We start from the raw sequence: 18,566 nt of genomic DNA on the forward strand, positions 1-18,566 counted from the left end.
TAATGTAAAACTATACTGTTTGTGGATACTTTCAAATATCAAACTAAAATAAAATAATATTTGAAAACCTAGAAATTAAAGCTAAAACGCAATAAAAAATTAATTTTAAAAGTTTCTGAATATTGCTTTAAACTTTTGAAAGGTAAATAATCGGGGTTTGCAACTCTTACGTTGAATCGCCTTTTTATTAGTTATATTATTTATTTTTTGAAAAAGGAGATAACTTTTTTTTATTTAATTTCACCCAATTGGTTATTTTATTTATTTAAGAAATGTAAAATGGTCCAAAAAGGGTCTCATATATTTGTCCAAATACCGAAAATAAATGAAAATAACAAACAAATATAACACTTGGACCAAATAAAAAATGTTGCTCTATATTTTCGCATATGTTCCTCTCTCTCTCTCTCTATGTTCCGACCGCCACCAATGCTGAAATGATGATCGGAGATGATTTTGTTTACAACATCGTCTTCTTGTTGCCCTTTTCCGATTTGCATCCCAGATGGTTGGTTGTTCCGCCATTATTGTCCCTTCACAACTCCAAGTAAGTCTTCTTCACCTGATGTTCTTCACTTCCAACTCATTTTTGTGTATTTTCATCTGATTTATTGGTTATTGTTATCATGCATGAACTGAATCGACACTTGTTGAGCTTGATTCTCCCCCAACTCATCATGTGTTGGGTGTTGATGTCGAAGATTCGCTCCAGCCTTCCTTGTGAAAGATGAACACCAATTCTGCAACTTGTACATGAAAATATCGATTAGTGATTGTAAACAGACTCAGGTACAATCTTTGCTCTTTCTTTGTTGTCTCTTTGCCTCTATGTGCTTCCATGCTTAGTGAACCACCCCTCAACATATGTATTAGACCAGTAGTTCTCTTGATTTCAACTTTTGATGATGCTATCTGCAAAATTAAGCTGTGATGCTTGCTCAATATTTTCCCATGATAATATTCTTGTATCTGCATCTCAATAATTGTATTGAAACCCCTTTTAGTGTTTTTGTCTGATCCTTAGATAAGGAATTTGAGACTTGTCGTTGTTTAGGATTTTTCTTTTGTCAATCTCCAACTCTTGAAAAATGTGACATTGAAATGATCCTGTATCAATTACTTGATTAGCCTGCATCTGCTAGTTTATTCCTTCCCTCAAAATATATGTAAACTTGGCCTCCATCCCTGTGCTGATTTCCTTGATTTCTTCCACCCATGTTGAAGCAAGTAAAACTAGACATGTTAATTAATCCTATTTTCAAAATATGCAGTATGAAAGACTTCAATCAACTCCTCGTTCATCCCATACTAGTTGGGATCGACTATATGAATCCTCTATATACCTCTCTGTTTGGGCCAGTTTTATCTCACCCCACATTGTCAAATAAGTATTCCCTCCATGCATTTTTTACTTGTCGTGTAGACTAGGCACACCCCTTAAGGAGCCATAAATAAAATGACAATTTTACTAGATCACCCCTAATTATAACTAAGTCATCTAATAATTGAAATCAATAAAACATACTTTAAAAGTTGTGCAACCACAAAGAATTTCTTGAATTTTTCAACCCAATAATTAATACTAAGGGTGAAATAGGTATAGAATGGTAAATTATCTCTTGATTTTCTAAACTAGACAAGTAAAAATGGATTGATTAATTTTAGTACACATGACAAGTAAAAATGGCGGAGGGAGAATTTCTTTAAAATAGTTGCAACAATAGCAATGTAGCATGTGCAATGTAATTTGGGTTTAACAAAAACAAGCCTGTATATCTGTCATGTATCTAAGCATGAATTTAGTGCTAGATAAAATAATAATCACTAGGAATTGATTAAACTCATCAATAAAACAAAAAAGACAAATATACAACTATTAACAAGCTACTCTTTTTCTTGTCCCTTTTGCGAGGTAACAACTTATAATAGTGAGTAGTTGAACACGCTGTAACTGGTTAGCATTAAAAATTGAAGTCAACACATTCAGAAGCTAACAATATTCCATCAAATACATATATATATATATATATATATATATATATATATATATATATATAGATAGATAGATAGAAGATAGAAAGAAGAGGACCTTATTGATCTTTTTTCAATATATGAATTGGAACAGAATGAATGAATAGAGAAAACAACCGAAATTGGTTTGCCTTATTTGCTTCCATCATTGAAGCTGATGGGCTGACCCCAAATCGGCACTTTTGAGTACAAATTGCATGGTTTGTCCTTCAAATGGGCTGGTCTTTAACTATTGCCTTTCCAAGTGAGTTAATGGTCCTAAAAATACATTTGGACTATCATTTTTTCGTGAATTTCTTACCTAAATTAAAGTTTCTATCTCAACTATCAGATAGAAAAAATGAATAACTGATAGTTGAGGTGTATTTTGATATATAGTTTGTGATGGTTCAGGTAAAAAACTCACAAAAAAAAGTGATAATTCATATATGTTTTTTACCATTATCTCTTTCAAAATCGAATTTATGCTAAGCAGGGCATAAGTTTTTTTTAGGGATCCGGCATAACTTTTGAGATATTATGATGCGAGAATATAAACTTATACCCGGCAAAAAATTTGTTTGTCTTGAGGAGCAAAAATTAAGGACCGACATAAAAGAGGAACAAAAATGCAAATGACCCTATTTTTAAATGAGATGTTTAAGAAAGCATCTATATAACAAAAAATTGCGCAGATTGCCCTTCTTTTGGAGTGGTCTTTAAATATTGCCCCTCATATTTGTGGTCTTTAAGTTTTGCCCTCTGCTTGAAAAATGGCCTTATACCTGAGGTTCTGGGTTCGAACCCCCGCTCAGGCATAAATTAAAAAAAAAATCGCAAGGCAAATCTTGGGTCGCGTGTATGCCGAACCCGACATATACTTGTTAAAAAATAACCAAAATTATGTCGGACCCGACATACTTATGCCTTATGGGCATACTTTTAGTTAAGTCTTAACTAAAATTCTTCCTATAAAGCAGAACTTTTCCTGAAGACATAGTTTAGTTATGCCTTATGGGGCAGACTTTTAGTTAAGGCATAACTAAAAGTATTCCCCATAAGGCATAACTTTTTCTTAAGACATAGACTTTGCCTTATAAGGCAAACTTTTAGTTATGCCTTAAGGAAAAACTCTGCCTTATGGGGCATCCTTAAGGAAAAGCTCTGCCTTATTGGGCATACTTTTAGTTATGCCTTATGGGGCAGACTTTTAGTTAAGGCATAACTAAAAGTATGCCCCTAAGGCAGAACTTTTCCTTAAGGCATAAACATTGCCTTATAAGGCGGAATTTATAGTTATGCCGGGGCCCAGCAAAACTTTAGTTATTCCTTAAGAAGTGTATGCCGGGTCCGGCATACACGTGACCCAAGCCTTACTTTGCGATTTTTTTTTTTAATTTATGCCTAAGCGGGGGTTCGAACCCAGAACCTCATGATTTCTACACGAAACTCAGGAATGCAACGCGAAGGGCAAAAATTAAAGACCAACATTTTGAGGGACAAAAACTAAAGACCATCCCAAAGGAAGGGCAATCCTGCCCTCTATATAATAGGTTGGTTCTTATGCCTTCTAACGGGCCCTGTTCTGGCCCAAAGTGAAAGTCACACAAATCTAATTTGGGTTTTACGTCCATTACCTGTCCATGTTAGTTGAGTGCTATCGAACAAGTTCTTGTTCTGAACTTGCTTTTTGTGCAGAATCAATTTAAACTTTAAATATACTCATTTAATTGAGCTATCTATTTAATCTCGATTTAACTGATATAAATTTGAGGTTTTTATGATGAATAATCCAATAAAGAATCAACTTATTTACATATTTCTGCTATTTTATAGTTTCTCAATTTCATCCTTAACCCTAGTTCATGAAATTCATCCAAAAATTGACACTATATTTAAATGGTTAACTCAATCTATACTCCAAAATAATCATCTTAAACTGGCGAAGAATTATTCCCTCGGTTCAAAAAGATTGTCCACTTAGCCATTTACACACCCCTTAAGAAAATACTAATTCCTACGGAAAAATAGATAATTTGAATAAACTAACCCTAATTAAATAAGTATTGGAATTTGGTCACTTAACACTTAATAAGGGCAAATATGAAAACAATAAGGTTAATTCTTTCTTCATTTAGTAAGTGAACATTCCTTTTTAACCAAAAAAATAAAGCTAAGTGGACGCTCTTTTTGAACCGCGGGGAGTACTTTTTATGTTCAAAATCCTAGCTTTAATTTTTCTTAGAGATTCTTGAAGTTTGAGAGATTTCCGATGAATTTTGATCCATAAAGAGATTAGTTCTAGCTATATACAATTTTATTCCACCGTTAGAGCACCAAATCTTACCTTAAAGTATACTAGTCAACTTATCCGCGCTTCGCGTAGTCATAAACAAAAATAGTAAATTTATTATACCAATCTTGTTGTAAATTTAATCTTAATGTTAAATAATGTTGAATTCAAAATATGATCTTTTCATAATTCCGAAACATTAAGAATAAATAAAAAGTATTTTTTCGCAAAAGATTAACCAAGAAGCTACGTTTTTAAACTTAATTTTCTAAAAACCAAAAAGTCTAATCAAACCATCATAAAATTTTTTGTTTTACAAAAAAAGAAATATAAAAAAAAAAAGAAACCGCGATGGAACCACAACAAAAAGCTTAAATAAAAATCTTTAAAAAGATTCACCCACTTCTATCTACCAATTCTTGGAAGTATAATCAAACTGCTTTGTGCTTCAGCCTATAATGTTTTGTGGCTATCTAATTAAGGGACATTATGTGACATTAATATCATGTCCATATAAATAAAAAATTTAGAGAGCTAATAAAAGCCGTGCTTTGCCCACAGAAAGAAAAAAAGAAAAGATAACAAAAATTTTAAAGAAAATATCAAAACAAATAAATTCGTTGTGCAAAATGAATAGCACTTTTTTACTTTCTTAGATTAAAACTAAAGTAACCAACAAAGTAAGTGTATGCGTTATATGAAGAAGAAAAAATTGCAACTTAAACATCTGATGCACTGTTGCTGGTAGTAGCTAAGTGAGTCCCGTTAAACTTTCAAATTCAGTAGAGCATATGAAGAATATTGTTAATTGTCTTAAGGCGAGTTTTGAGGGGACCTGCTCAAAAACATAAAAATTCATTTCAGATAATGAAACACATAAGGTAATTTAAGAGATTCCAAAAGAAGAAGCTAGAGAAAAAGAGCGTTGCTTGACGAAAGGCTAAAAAGTTCACATAATCGAAGCGACATTCATTTGTATTTCTTTTACAAACAGAAAAACTCTTCACCAATCTTCGTAATTGTACAACAATAACAGTAGATATTGAATAATACATAGATTTCTATAACAACCATAACAAACATATAGATTTCTATAACAATCATAACAAACATACAATATAATCATCTGATTAATAATAATTATATTTAAACACATTTCATACATGCAACATACAAGTATAATTTCTATCTAAGCATTGGACAAGAACAACTTCCACAGAATCAAATACTATGAAAATTGGAAAAGTGAGAGAAAAGGGAAGCTAAGGTCTGCTGCAGATTTTTCTTATTTCTTCAATTATTTATACTACAACAGGAAAGAAACATTTCTTTAATACTGACTTTTGGTTACTTCTGAGGCTTAGCGGTTTTACTAACAAAAAGAAACGATTGTAGGGTTGCTATAATAGAAGAAACGGTTATTCATGGTTCGTAGACCGAAGATATTTCTCACGAGAAACGTTGATACTCTCTTAACCATAATAATGAGAATATAAATGCGCAATGATGTGCATAATTAATGAGGTGGTTTTTGGTTTCTAAAATTATCATATAATTCAAATAAAATGGATAAATGATGTTCGGTCAAAAATGCATTACATTCGGTCATTGTTGCCTCACATTTTAGTGCTTTTAATCGTCTTTTGAGTATTAATTAAAGTGATTTGGGCTAATATTATATTTTTACTATGTAGGAATAAAGTGATGTGAAGATGAAGAGATTTGGAGCAAAATTAAATTAAAGTGGAAAGAAAAAGAAAAGAAAGAAAGAAGGGAGACAAGGAATAGTGGCTTAATGTTTTGGTCATTGTGACCAATGATTAGTGGCTATTAATGTGACCAGAGGATCAATTGGAAGCAAACTGAGAAGCAAAACAAAAGGGCACTGGTCGACACGTCAAATTTGATATGTAATTGGTGCAACGCACTGTGCAGTTTTTGGATATTTACTTCTTCCTATTTAGTTTTGGACTTGGTTATTTTGTCTGGGATTTTTCCTACACCTATAAATATTCCATAAGTCACAATTTTTACATAACTTTGAATAACTTGAAACCCTTAGTTCAGAATTTTGGACCTTGAGAAAGCTTGGAGCCGCCGTGGAAGCCACAGTTACAGGGTTTTAACTTCTCTTCTCTGTAATACTTATTTTGATGTTTTTATTCGGATGATTTGTTGTTTTTCTTCCATTTCTATGTGGAGCTAAACTCTTTAGTTCTAGGGCTTTGGTTCCAACATGAAAGTTGACGTTTGATTATCGTTTCTATCTATTAAATTTCCATATTTTTGGGTTGCTTATTTATTCTTGTGCTTAATTGTTTAATTACTTGATCACTAATTGAACACTATCTGTGGTGCGTGAATTGGACTTAAGAGAGGGAATTGACGTACGTAATAAGAATAAATAGAGTTTGTTTGATATGATCGTTTCGCTACTGAGGATAGAGATATACTCTTTAGCCCTACTTAGTTGAATACGAAAACATAAATGCGTTGTTGTTACCTCTGGCGACCATAGATATATAGGCGTTATAGTAGCATCTATAGGCTTGTGAGTAGTTCGAGAAAATATCATAAAGTTGCAATTAACCCGTTAACTAGTAACCCATAGGTAGAACGATTTGAACGCAACTGGATTTTTAGTGGTCATAGCCCTAGATCTATCTCTTCTCCGATAAAAATCCTCTCTTTCTTGGTTGAAGTTCATTATTTGCTTTCTTTTATTTTTAGTTAGTTACAAATATAATTTGAATTTTATTTCTTGTTTAGATAATTAGCATTAGTTTAATTTAATAAATAGTTAATAATAAGTCTCTGTGAGATCGATATCTGGACTTAAAAGTTCTATATTATTTGTACGACCGCGTATACTTGCGTGTGCGTTTGGAAGCAACAATAAAAAGCCAAAAAAGAAGGTAAAAGATAAATAGAAATGATGGTCATAGAGAGGTGCCACATCACCTTGTCTATGCCTAGCTTTGTATATATATATATATATATATATATATATATATATATATATATATATATATATATATATATATATATATATATATATTTATGGTACCCAACTGAGAGCTTCTCTCTCTAAAATTCAATACTCAAAGTTTCCATTTTTTTCTCTCCACCCTGCGTATTTATAAAATAGTTAACTTATCCGCGCTTTGCGCGGTCATAATGAATTAATGAATCTATTTGTTATTCTTCTTGTAAATTTAGTTGAGATAGAAGAAACAAAAAATTATGGAGATGCAGCAGTACAATACTTTGAAAATATGTTCGCTGAAATACTGGTATATCATTAAGGATGAGCTGATTAATTTTATGTAGAGTTTCTACTGTTCCTAATTCAAGTTGATCAAATATAACATGAATAGAGGGTGAAAAGGAAAAACATGAGCTTAAACTATAACCTCTTGTGTCTGCTTTACGAGAGCTCTAGATTGCATTGCATCTACGATCTCTAGATCTTCATTTGCAGGAGAAACAACAATAACAAAATGAATCTGCAATTAAATAATCCATAAGGAATCAATGGCTCCAAATATTATGCCATTGAGATCCTTCACATACAATTTAAACATTTCCCTATTGGTTGTTGAAGCAAACAATAGGAAATCTTAGACAATACCATAGCCATTGGATTATCAAATGTTATTACATTAAGAAAATTCTTCAAATGAACTACATGGAATTACATGGAAATGAGGATTCATATAGCCTACTTTAATTTATTTGAGATTCAGACATAATCGTTGTTATTTTAATTAGGGTTGGGCGTTCAGCTGGTTCAGTTTGGTTTCACAAATTCGGTTCAGTTTTTTGATTTTTGATTTGTAAAAAATGTGAACTGAAACTGAACTGAAATAACTTCGGTTCAGTTCAGTTTTTGCAATTTCGGTTTAGATATGTAAAAGTTTAGACAATTTCTAGCAATTTTTAACAAACGTAAGCTAAAACTAGAGCGATGTTTGCTAAGCTCACAAGAAACAACAAACAGTACTAGACTACTGCCTGCTAGTATATCTAAAAAGGGTCAAATAAATCATAGGCAAAAAGAGAAAGCAACCACCCTCCAAGAATTCCCTTTTCTACTCTTTGTTGACCTCATTCTTCATGGTAATAAAATGCAATCTTTATTAAGTAGAATTACACAATCCCGCAAAGTAAACAAATTGTGTAGGTTATATCAAGATGCTCAAAACAATAGTAAATCTAACACTTCACAAAGAAATTGTGAAAAAGAATAGAGTACATATTTGGCCCTTTTCCGTTCTTCATACTGGGCTGAACCTCCATTTTTCTATATGATTCTGCTGCTGCTTTGCCTGATAACGCATCCACGTAAGAGCAAAGTCATCACATATAGAGAGACCAAAAAGATACACACACACATATAACACACAGTCACACAGACCATATGCAAACATGGCTAGCTAAAATTCGATTTTTCGGTTTAACCGAATTAAAATTTGCATAAACCGAAAATCGAAACTAATTTTTGAAATCCTATAAATTAAAACCGAACCGAACTGAACACGCCAAAAAACTGAAACCGAAATTAAAAAAAAGTTTGGTTTGATCGTTGTTTTGGTTTGAACCGAAATATGTCCAGCCCTAATTGTAATAGAAAAGAGTATAGCTGACTTGCTCATCACGAGACCGAGTTGTATTCTCTATGATCCCATAACAATACTCTCAATTGTCTCTCTACAAAATTCAATTTAATAGACATAACTGTGACTTATTTAGTGGAGGATGAAAGAGAAACGAACAGACTAAAATTCAACAACATAAATAAACAGTAAAATTAAAGGTACTCACCAATATTGGTTAGTTTTATTCTCGGGAGATTATACATCAAAGTCAGATTTATCATTGATATTCAAAATAAGAAGATGAGGTGGTCAAACATAATGAACCTAAAGCCAGATTTATCATTGAAATTCAAAATAATAAGAAGATGAGGTGGTCAAAATGAACCTAAATATATAATGAAAAGAGACAACTAAATCTTTTACCTCACCGAAATGTAATGTTCTGGAAACCTAATAAAAGCTTGCAATTAACTGGCCATGACTCTCCAAGAGCAAAGTGTTACCTTTATTTTACGTTATAGGAATCATTTCTCATTTATGTTAGTTAATTGGGTATGACTTTCCATGAGCAAAAACATTACTCATTTTTTCATGTTACAGAAGCATTATTCATTTATTTACATTAATTGTTGCCTAATTATAATATTTTAGACATTTTTATTTAGAGGAGTAGAGAATAAAAAGTTCAAAAAAGGAGAAAAAAGATAAATAGAATCCTTGGCCATAGAGAGTTGTCACATCCCCTTGTCTATGCCTAGCTTTATAATATATATAGATATAGATTATGGAGAAGGGAAAAAATACATTGAGAAAGCAAAGGGATGTGCTGATGAGGGTTATTGAAGTGCTTTTAAGGTCTAACCAATATGAAATAAATTATTCAACATTGAATGAATAAAATGAGTGAGTTGGAAGAAAAATAGAAAAAATCATAGAAAAAGCCAAAAAAAAAAAAAGGATAAATAGGAATGGAGGTCATAAAGAGGTGTCACATCATCTTGTCTATGCTGAGCTTTATATTATATATAGATTTGGGCTGGACGCTATGCTTATGCGTCGCATCCACATAGCTTTATTTTTAAAAAATTGGGATAGGGGAGGAGATTACAAGGTGGGGAATCGAGCCCTCACCAACAAGGTGATAGCTTAGGTAACCAACCAACTGAGATACTAAGATTCCCCATTCACATAACATTCAATGCAATTGTTGCCAAAAAGGTCCTTTTATGCGGGGCATCCATAAAGCACCCCGTGAATGTAAATAATTTTATGGTTTGATTTTAACTAGAATACAACTTACAAGTAAACGTTTGTGTTTTAGGGCCGTGCTTCCCGATAAAACGGATTTAGCAAGTATATAATGACATAAAAACTATAAGTACGTATTAAGTACTCGTTGATATAAAGTTGAGCCAGGATTTTCAGTAGCAAATTATTTGGCCCTCTTTTAGAAAGAATAGAAGAGTTACAAAAAAAAAAAAGGCTTAGAATATGTATATAACACAAATGAGTTGGTTGTCTGAATGGTCACTCAACTTTTCAGTAGTCTTCTTTCCACCAGATTTGTTGTCCTCTTCAATCCTTAGACGAACAATTAGATTATTTGCTATTATCTTCTTGAACTTATAATTCAAGTTGTTTTTAAAGTCCCTCCACAAAGGGGGGAAATTTTCAATAAACATCGCTACTTGAAATGTTTCGCTAATGACCGTTCTTTCAACAACAATAAAATTATTATAGGAACATAATCAATAATTTTAATAAAAAAATTTATTTTAATCAAACCTTAGCAAGGAGATCATGAATGATGGCTTTTAATTCGTGGACTTGAGACATGACGGTCTTGCTGTCAACCATTTTAAAGTCCAGAAATTTGGCGGCCACGAATTTCTTTAGTCCAACATCTTCAGTCTTGCATTTCTTTTCAAAGAGTGTTCCATAACTCTTTCAAAGTTTTACAAATAGTATAGACGTTATACAAATCATCCTCCAAATCCTTAAGAATATAGTTTTAGCAATGAAAATTCGAATGTTTTCACGCCTCAATCACCACAAAACGCTCATTATCAGGAGTTCCTTCTGTCAAGACTGGAACATCCTCATTGATATCTGCAAACTGAGGGGGTCAGATTAAATAACATCTTTTGCTGCCAGCATTTTAGGTCAATGCCGAGAAGTTTTCTGGGTTTTTCTGCTGGAGCCATTGCTGGTGCATATGTTGTGCAGCTTGACGAAGTAATAGCTGTTGCAACAGTGCCAATAACAGTCACAACAAAAGCATTTTGTTGTTCTACACACACAGACACACACACACACACACACACACACACATACAAGTGGTTGTAATTTCCAAGTTGTAGGTGTCACGCCCCGAAGCATGGCCTGGGCGTAACACGACACTCAGTGCCTAACTTCATGTGACCGAGTGAACCCATAGGCTGGCTGAATCAACGTGATATCAAAACATGCATTGATAAGGAAATAAGACTAACACATACTGATCTACGAAAAGTCTGACTGAAATATATTAAAAATGCGAAAATACTGTTTAAGTCTAAAACATCTGAAATAAATGCCAATCAAGGCTAACACATCAAAGTCTGCTAAAATTTGACTGACTGGACCATGTCTATGAAGCCTCTAAAGTATACTGGAAAGATAACTGTCTAAAACTAGAAAGTTGGATCGTCAACTTGTATATCATTGCCTGCATCGCGAGATGTAGGCCCCCAAGCAATAAAAAGGAACATCAGCACATTTGAATTGTACTGGTATGTAAAGTAACTAAAAGAAGAAATATAAGTACTGAAACTGAATCTAAACTAAACAGGAAGGCAAGGATCTGAAGTACTCCCTGTCCTGAATGAAAAATCACCTGTATAACTGTAAATATAAATTGTGACCTAGGGCCCAAATAATGTGCATAAAACAACTGTGGCCTCAGGCCCAAGCAATACGTATGCATAAACTGTGGCCTAGGGCCCAAAAATATAGATACAGGTGTTCAACATTAAACAATTTACAAAACTAAGATTGGCTATAGCTGATAGCATGATAACTGTTTCTGATTATGGAACTGTAACAACCCGTTTAGTCGTTATAGTGTCTTGACCCATTTAACCTTGTTGACCCTTCCCCAAGTCCCGTTAGAATGATCTATGACTTAATGAAGTCATTGGGTTGGTTTCCGCAAAGTTCGAATGTAAATTGATTCATTCATGGAGGAACTAGTTAAGTCGATGAGTTAGAGTTGACCACAGTCAACACTGGGTTAGGATAATCCTGTGTCAATGTTTTGGAAGTTCCAACATGTTAATATGTTGATTTTGTACTTGTCCACAAGTTTTGGTGAGGTTTCGAAGAGTTTCAGATGGATTTGGGTTTTGTCGCGCTCGTATTCGATGTTTTCGCCGTAGGTCTGTAGATAGAAATGGCTCCACATTGATCAAAAAGCATTTGTTTTGAGTTAGGTTTGAACCATTAGATCCGTATCGAAATTAAAAAGCCATAGCAAAAGGAATCGTCGCGTTTCGCCTCCGGATGAGGGAGTTATGCCCTTTTTAGTGCGGACTATTCCAGCAGGTCCGCTATAGCGACCAAGAGGCCGCTATAACGGTACCACTACAGCAGTTTGGAGGTCGCTACAATGGCTGACGGGGGGCAGAATGCCCTATTTTGATATTCCAACTCCTAACCATTATCCCCAAGACCCCAAAGTCAGTTTTCAAGAGAGAAAGAGGCATAATTCATTCCATTCTTTGGTGAAAGCATCTCGGAGGGTAAGTATCCATCTTTTTTTTTTGTTCCCTTTCCTTTCTTATTCAAGTTCCATAATTATTTTAAGGTTCATCAATGATGGGTGAAAATCCTAGAACCCTAGAATTAGTTAATCCCTTAAATAATTGGTGGATTTTGCTGTTGATTAATCATCTAGGAGTATGGATTATCACTTTCTAGGAAGGGAATTTGATTTTTTATGGTTGAAATTTCATGTTGAGACTTAGGGTTCTAATAAAAATGGAAATTTTGTCTAAAAATCTGTTTGAAAGAGTAAATTGATTAGAAACCCATGGATTGAAGGTTAATGATTGTAGAGATAGAAGTTATGATAAATTCACTATTAAAGGATGGTTTCACCAATTGAAAAGGGTAGAAGTAAGTGGGTCTTCTTCCCCAAATTTTTGTTCTTGTTTAAATACATGGTTTGTTGCTTGCTTAGCATCATATTGTTAGACTTTGACCGTTACGAGGCACTTCAAAAATAGAAGGCTCGTGTGGAGTAGTTCGTGGCTCATGTTCTGCAGTCGAGGTAGGTTATGGCTTACTTTAGTTAGACTTTAATTAGAGAAACGTATGTATTATGTAGAATTGACGGGAGAAAGCATGATTAGGTCTTCGGACATGGTGTTTTGGTTGGATATTAGTTAGGTTGGTATGACTTCTGATTTTGTGGGCTCGTCGCCATTACTTTATCTACTGAAATATGAGGTGTAATTGTATTCATACTGTGGCGATTCGGGATGGATTTCTATTAGGTTGATTGTTGTTGATGGTGGCTCGTTACCCCGTTATTGTGATTAGACTTATTACCTGAATTGTCGTGTTGTACTCAATTCTCTCTTATTGTGACACATATCATCAGAGAAAGGAAGGAATACTGAGTTTAGACCTGAATTGTGATTGATATATTTATGATAATAAGTAGATGAATACTTGATGTATGATTTACTGTTGATGATAATATATAGAAAAGTGGAGCTTTTTGGTGATACAAGACTTAGTTGTGAGGCGTACTTGCTACATGTGGAAGTAAAGAGGGACATAGACTATTATGTTGGTTGAGATGATTGTATAATTCATTTCATGGCTGAGTTGATCCAAGTCTTGTTATGACTTGTGGCTTTGTGACTTGTACCTTCACTGTTGCTTTATTGGTTTGCATTGATTTACCACGTTTACACTAATGTATGCATTCATACACTCATGCATGATGGAAATGGTTTGGAAGACTTATGGCATGATGCATTGTGTTTGACATTGATATTGCTAATTGTTCATAGTCCATAGTCCATACATACTAATGAATTGGAATACGTTGAGACATACATTGTGATGTGAAATTAGTGAAGAAGTTAATATAATCTTCTTGTTGAACTTGTGATACTATTTGATGTATGGTACTTGATGATTTGAGCATGGAAAATAAGAGGGCAGGAAATACCGTTATGTACAGATATATGGAAAGACAAATATGTGGCTTAGATTATGGCACGTGGTCCGAGGTTCGTTCTGAAAATGAGGGATACATTAATGTGGCCCGCGTCCGAGGTTCTTTCCAGAGCGGAGGTTTATGTTCGGGTCCAAGGAGTGAATCCGGAACGAGTGGTACATGGACACCATGGGTCCCCTGCGGGTCATGACTACTGAGAAAATGCAATCAGTTAGCATGTATGTACAGTTCGAGTGATTGGCCAGTGCATTGCATTGCAGATTATCATATTTGCATTGCACATCATTACATTTTATTCTGCATTATTATATGTTCGTTTGGTTCTGATTTTGATATGGATGTTGAATGCTTATTGTGATATCAATATGACCATTGACCGGGTTAAGTTGTGGATTTGTGACTCTACCTAGGGACGGAACTTGAACTTGTGATTATCAGGTGAGATTATTGAACTCGACAAACTTGTGGTTTAGAAGTTTCATCTTAGGCTGTGACTCTGTTATGGGATATTCTGTGACTTGAATTTGAGTATTAAGTGTCTATCTGTTTATCCTGTTAATTTTATACTTATATGTGTGAACTAATCTTAGTCGGCCCATGATGCTTACCGGTGCATAGTGTTTGTACTGATACTACCTTGTTGCACCCTTTTTTAGTGCAGATTGTGTTCCAGATATTTCATCCAGGCTACATCTCTAGATTGAAGCTAGTTTGCTCGATCAGATCTGAGGGTGAGCTTCTACCCATGCCATGCCACCCGAAGATCCCTCTTTCCAAATGTCTACTTCAAATTCCAGACATTATTTATTATTATAATTGAAATATCTTTCATTCTCTAGACATTGTTGGTTAGAGTCCTTGTACGATGACATTCAAATTTTAGGGGTGTAATGGTTAAGACTTATGCACTTGTATTATTTATTAATGATAACTTGGTTAGACTCTTTATTTGTTCACTTATCTATTGACTGTCAATAAATGATTAAAGAAGTTGGAATTGGCTAATAATTAATGGGTTAACGGGTAAGGGTTCGCCTACTAGTGATAATAAGGTAGGTGCCCACACGGTCGGTAATTAGGGTCGTGACAGGTACTTAAGCAAATAACTGATTATACACTGACTGAGAATCATGTGATGTCAATGCAAAAGTCTATAATGATTACGTACTGAGTTCATGATATTCAAAGTGATCATCATGAACGAATTATAAAACTATAACCTTAGAAGATAGCAGTTCTATAACTATTCAAGAAACTTGGGCTAGACTGTATTATGAGTCAAATTACTGATAAACATGTTGAATGAGGCTTAGGGAGAATCATGAACATTCCCTAACGTGAATAGTTAGTCTCATATACCTGTATATGCTCAAAAACTTGTAACTACTAGTCTGAAATGGAGAAGAATCTCAGAAGCTTAAGTCTTCAACCCTTAGATGATTTTTTTTGAAAACCCTAGGTTAGGAACATTGAGATCTTGCTTAATGTTCATAGATATATGTTAGAATCCATTTGGAATAGGTTAGAATTGCTTACCTTAGTATTCTTGATGATGGAGGAGGAAAGTAGGTCGTTCTAGGGTTCAGGAATTTGAAAAATAAAAATTAGAACTGAAACCAGGTATTTATAGGTTCTAGTGTGGGTTGGGTTTTACGGACCAAATTACGGTCCGTAATTCATATTACGGTCTGTAAAACTGGACCGTAATTAACAATGTCCCAAAACAGTACACTGCATTTACTTCCTCCTTAATTACGTGCACAAGTTACGGATCGTAATTCCAATTACGGCCTATAATTAACAATATAAATTTCCATTAAGTGAAGTCGGCTCCCATGAACTTTTACGGACCGAGATACGGTCCGTAACACCTGTTTTACGGTCCGTAATTCTGGGCGTAAAACTCCATCTGCTGAACTGTAGCAAAATTCCAACTCTATCATTCTCCAATTGATTTTTTAAGTCTAAAATCATGGTCAAGGCTTAAGTTAAGGGTCTGAGGTGTTACAGTAGGATTACCTATGGCGTTCGGCATCAACAAGTTAGATCAAATCAAAACATAGGAGTTATGAAGCAATTATTGTCACTAGGGGTGTGCATTAATTCATATTAAATCGATAAACCAAATCAATTTTTAATTTGGATTGGTTTTTCGATTTTTTGGTTTGGTTTCGGAATTGAAAAAATAAAAAACGAAAAACTTGAAAACCGAATTTATATATATATGTATATATACACATTATATATACATACTTTCAACCTTTCTTACTAGTGACCTATTTGTATTAGAGTTTGAAATGATTTATTGTCAATTGTTAGTGTAAATTGCCTAAAGGTCACCCATTTATTGAGAATTGCCTCTTAATATCACTTTGTTTCTTTTAGGACTAGAATATCACCCAACTATCACTATTTTCCTTAGAATATACTAAACACACAAAAACCTACTTCTCTTCTAGTTGGCAAACCATGTCACGTAAAATTTTATTTTTTTTACTAATAAATTTATTTGACTCAACCAAGTCATTTAACTCAACCCAACCCAAACCCATTTAACTAACCAACCCGTGTCTTATACCCATTTAACCCGATTAGAAAAGATCAAACAAGTTAACATAATCTCAGTCGTTCATATTACACAGAGGAGACAAAATTTTCATTGAATTATAAAAACAAATTGTTGAAAAATACATCCTAAATCACCTTTGAATCGACGTTGTTACTCTGTAACTCATGAAGCAACAATGTCCCGCATAATAATTAAGAATCTTAGTGAGATGGATAAAATTTCTCCATCCTTAAGCAAAAATTTAAATTTGAGATCTGAGTATGAAAAAGAAAAATCCTAATAAAGAGCGAATTGGTGCATCAGGTTTGCCGAGACGCGAAGTATCTCCCTTTGCTTCAGAGAAGAGCCAAATGAATGTTTATTCTATTCTTTCCTTGAGATCTTTAAAGTGTGATTCGCTTTATCTTTTCTAGTTGGTCCTATGTGAATGCCCTTATGGGGTTTTTCAAATGGTTCTAAAATATTTAATTATAATATCTTGTTAACTCTATAAAATATTTGTTAAAAATGTAGTATGTGTGTATATATAATAGTTATAGTACAAGAATAAAATATATTTTATTATATTCAATAATTTAGGTGTGGTAGTTGAGGCATCCATTGAGCTAATAATGATTGAGTTGGGGAAAAAGAATAAGAGGAAGGAACAAAGTGAAGATTAGCTAGAAGTAGTAGAAAAATAGAAATTCATAAGCTATTTGCTGTTTGGATGCATGTTAATACCAGAAATCCAAAAAGTGTTTATAAATTAGCAGCTTATTAGCTTGGCTAAACACCCTCTTAAATTGAAGCTTTTAGCCTTGCAACAAGCATGTTTTCTCTCCTCTATGTGGAATATGAACTGCTGAGATTATGTTAGCTTATTTGATGTTTTCTAATCGGGTTAAATGGGTATAAGACACAGATTGGTTAGTTAAATAGGTTTGAGTGCCAACTAGGAGGAGGGGAGGGGGGGGGGGGGGGGGGAGGTTTTGCGTGTTTAGTATATTCTGAGAAAAATAGTAATAGTTGGTGATATTCTAGTCCTAAAAGAAACAAAAGTGATATTAAGAGACAATTCTCAATACATGAGTAACTTTTTAGGGAATTTACTCCAATTGTTAGGTTATGGACACATACCATCACTACAACAAATGTGATATTTAGCTACGAAATTATTAACTACAACACAAAATTCGTCACTAATTGTGCACTTTTTATGACAAAAATTAAATTTCGTGGTTAAATACATAAGCCACATACTTTTAGTGACAAAACACTAAATTTCGTAGCAAAATTTTGTCTACTAAAGTTTCCCACCAAAAATAAGTTGGCGCCATTTATTGAGTTACATTAGCCATGAATTTTATCTTTTTAGTGACATGTTATTTTGTCACTAATAATGTACCCAATTTGTGACAAACCATTATTTGTCTTAAAATTAGTTAAATGTTAGACACGAAAAAATTTCGTCACAACAAGTATGTTCTTACAATAGCGACAAATTAGAGTTCATAGTTAAATGTTGTAAGCTTTAGCTATAAAATTTTATGTTTAATTGTGACCTTAGTTTTTGTCACTAAAAATATAAACAATTAGTGACGAACAATTTACGACCTTAGTTTTTGTCACTAAAAATATAAACAATTAGTGACGAACAATTTATTATCTCTAATCAGCATGCGACTTAGTGACAACAAATTTTAGTCACAAAATATGCAATGTTTTAGATAGCGACGATTTGAAATTTGTAGTTGAATGATTTAACTATTGACGACGATAAAAATTCGTAGCTAATTATAAATGATCTTTGGCAACAATTATTTATGGTGACAAGTTATCGATGTTTGAGTGTCTACTGATAGCAAACATTTTCTAAATAGCCAT

This window comes from Lycium barbarum, chromosome 3, assembly GCF_019175385.1.
Source record: "Lycium barbarum isolate Lr01 chromosome 3, ASM1917538v2, whole genome shotgun sequence".
In the NCBI taxonomy this organism is placed as follows: domain Eukaryota; kingdom Viridiplantae; phylum Streptophyta; class Magnoliopsida; order Solanales; family Solanaceae; genus Lycium; species Lycium barbarum.